At 43.7% G+C, this 3468-nt stretch overlaps 1 long non-coding RNA gene across 1 annotated transcript; it reads left to right on the top strand.

Annotated features, from left to right (window-relative positions):
* The first annotated feature begins 2380 nt into the window (after window positions 1-2380).
* On the top strand, window positions 2381-2958 carry LOC147465558 (uncharacterized). The gene is made up of 2 exons (XR_015188027.1): window positions 2381-2579; window positions 2689-2958. It is a non-coding gene; the product is annotated as an uncharacterized LOC147465558 (long non-coding RNA).
* The last annotated feature ends 510 nt before the right edge of the window (window positions 2959-3468 follow it).

Below are 3468 nucleotides of genomic sequence, written 5' to 3'. Positions count from 1 at the left end.
GATTTCCTTACTAAGTGGCAAACTTGTATGTCGCTTTCTTTTTGAGTGTGGATATTGGAATTTCTTGTCCACCCAAATTCCTCTTCTTTGTGGATTTAGGTGTTTCATTAAAAAAACTATTGATGGTGTCAACAGTGTAGGGTAATTGGTCTTTCTAGTTGAATGGTAATTTGAAGATATGGGAATTTGTAATTGCACCATTGATGATCATTGTGGTTGTGTTGGCATCAAATGTTTTGACCATCTATTCTATGACAGCCAAGTCATTTGGGATTTTTGTTGCTTCTAAAATGACTTCAATACCCTAGCTAGTTTTGGTGTAGTTCCCTCTCTCTGTCTTGGAAGATGAACTTGCCTATGGCTTGATATGAGACCGAGACCGACAGTTTTCGTTGTTCTTCTACCAGACTTTGCCTAATCTCTTCTATGACATATTTTTGTTCTTCTAATACAGCTTGCATTTCCTTGGAAGAGTCAGCACCACACTTTCCCATCTCTTAGCTCTACAAAAGGGGCTATGCCAAAAAAGAAAGCTCATTGGATGAGGCTGGCAATGGAAACCAAGCATGCACAAAGGGGTTTATGCGTGCAGTGGATGTAGGAAAAGGTGCTGTAGCAAGAGGTTCTATGTGTGCATGAGGTGAAGAAATGGTTTTAGGGTTGTGTACCCTCTTCATAGTGATTCTAATTCGAGCAATGAATGCTCCACTCTTTGCATGCCTAGAGAAAACAACAACCATTACGATTAAAAACTCATCATGAACCTATCTTCCCATGTCAGCATCGTCCATAACGTGACATGTCTTCAAAATGTAAACATAGCTAATTGCATTGAGAGAGAGAAACCACCCTTTCTTTCCATTCTCAAACAATAATTTACAAATAAAGAGAAACCTTTGTAGTGCATTAGTAGGGGAAGAGAAAACCCCTATTCAAAGCTTGAGAGCTCAAGCACCATATGTTGATCAACGCTTGAAGCCAAAAACCCCACACCAAAATTTGCCTACAAACACCATATTCAAAGGAGTGGCACATTTACCTTCTCATGCCAAAATATATCTATAGAGAGAAGCACCAAAACTATGCAAAGAACGACAAGGGAAAGAGAGCTCATAGAATATGCTTTCGCACGAGTGCGTAGAAACCTGCATATGCCATATTGAGCTAGGAAGCGCACCTTGAATAATGTGCAAAACCCTATTCAAAGGATGACCATGCATCACATCTAATAGGTCTGACGAAAACAAGTTGAGATAGAGACGCTCTGTCATAGTTCAAAGAGAGAGAACTTGGAGCATATGCACTTATACATCTCCATGTGGTCCTTGCCACTGCTCACAAAGCCCTCCCTATACATTTACTTTGCATGAAGATAGAGGCGTTACATTCACTGTCAACCCCTCAAATATGGACCCCGGAAACCCCTCGCTCTGCATGAGATATTAGGTCCGGAGCCCCTAATCTCATGGTTGCACATGCCTTGGGAAAGGACGTCAGATGGGCTTTTGCCTCTAATGCCTGTTTTTTTAAAGGAGCCAAAAAACGATGCTCGTGAGAAGCAATGCCAAGGTTGAGGAGTTGACGTCAAACCCTTTTAACGCTAACATGTTTAAAATGGCTGACAGTAACAGAAAAATATGCGCAGGCCCATCGGATGTTTAAAATGGCTGACAGTAACAGAAAAATATGCCTTCTGCGCGGCCCATCAGATTTTTATATTGGGAGAATGGAGTGGGTGGTGACGCAAAAAGAGTGGGTGGTGACGCAAAAGGAGTGGGTGACGCAGGCAAGATCCAGGTCATTTTTGTGTGCCCTAATTTTAACATCTCCTTCTCATTGGACGCCCGACGCCCCCCACATGCCTTCGTGACCGGGCCCCAACATTCTCTCTCTATATCACACACGCACACACACACACACACACACACACACAGTGACACGCTTCCTTCTCTCTCTCTCTCTCTCTCTCTCTCTCTCTCTCTCGTCCCCGACTCCCCCCCCGCCGGTCTCACGTCCTGCTCTGCTTGGGCAGTTATTCGCAGCCTTCTCCACCATCACCCTCTGCAAGCCAAGTGCAAGTTGGCACTCATTTATAGTCATTAATAACTACTTCTCTCTCTCTCTCTCTCTCTCTCTCTCTCAGAGTCTCACTGCTCAGGCCTCTCTCTCTCTCTCTCTCTCTCCACACGATACATCCAGCGCGCGTCCACAGACACCTGCGCATAATGCACGCATTGTCTGTGTGCACATACACAACCATAATACGCGCCAAGCGTTTTGTCCTGGTAGAACCAGAAGTAGAAGGTAGAGTTCTCTCTCTCTCTCTCTCTCTCTCTCTCTCTCTCTCTCTCTCACACACACACACACACACACATTATCTCATGTACACACACGCACGTGCAATAAATATATGTAGACTCGTAGAGAGATATACCTGCCCCGGTGGAGTCTGGACAATCATCATTTTCATCCCTTAGCATATCAGACCGACGGACCGTCCTTATCGGCGCGTGTGTATTGTGCTGCATACACATGGCACCTCTCTCACCTGGCCGAAGCCTGGATACGCAGCCTTCCTCGTAACAATCTCTCTCTCTCTCTCTCTCTCTCTCTCTCTCTGTGTGTGTGTGTGTGTCTGCTCATATACTTGTCATGTCTGAGCTACCCCATTGCGTGTGTTCTTTGCAGGCGCTTTTGCTGCAATGCTGCTGATTAATGAAGATATAACGCAACAACCAGCTACCGCTAGGCGCATTCAATTGGTCACACTTATTTTCCAAAGTGATCAAAGCACATCGTCGAGGCGCTTCCTCATCATCATGTGCGATCGCGCTCCCTATACCAAGTCCAACTGTACAAAAATCTTACAGATGTATTCTTCCAGATGTGTTCTTTTTTCCTGAAGAATTCTGCTCTTTCATTCATTACGTTTCCTTTTTATTAACAATGTTTCGGACTCATATATATGGCACTATGAAGACGTTGTAGCAAAGGTTCCAATTAGGTCGTCTGTGGTCCAAATCCTGGTCCTGCTCTCTCTTTTTTGTTGGCTTTGTACAAAGTTAGCGCTGTTTTAGAGAGAGAGAGAGAGAGAGAGAGAGATGAGCTTTAGGTCTCAACATATGTTTGGTCTCGTGTAGTCAACTTAAGAACTGAGAATAACGGCTCTCTTCCACTTTTGACTCACAAACAACCTTTGGCTTGTGCTTTCAGCAATAAAAGAAGTCACATGTTTCATGTTCACTTGCATTTCAGGGACAATTCATGGCGTAGACTCCTCGATTTTCTACAAATTCAACTGACTACCTTAAGAGAAATCGCACTTTAAGCTTGTGTAACCTGCTACTATCATTGTAAATGTTTGTCTTAATATACCCTCTTCTAGACTAGTAGGAGATGATGATGAAGAAGAAGAAGCTAGTAGGAGATGATGATGATGAAGAAGAAGCTTTCACTTGTTGGATTTGC

This window comes from Adiantum capillus-veneris, chromosome 1 (genome assembly GCF_014529385.1).
Source record: "Adiantum capillus-veneris isolate H3 chromosome 1, ASM1452938v2, whole genome shotgun sequence".
Classification (NCBI taxonomy): domain Eukaryota; kingdom Viridiplantae; phylum Streptophyta; class Polypodiopsida; order Polypodiales; family Pteridaceae; genus Adiantum; species Adiantum capillus-veneris.
The sequence above is the reverse complement of the archived record's forward strand: the minus strand, read 5'-3'. Positions and strand labels throughout refer to the sequence as shown.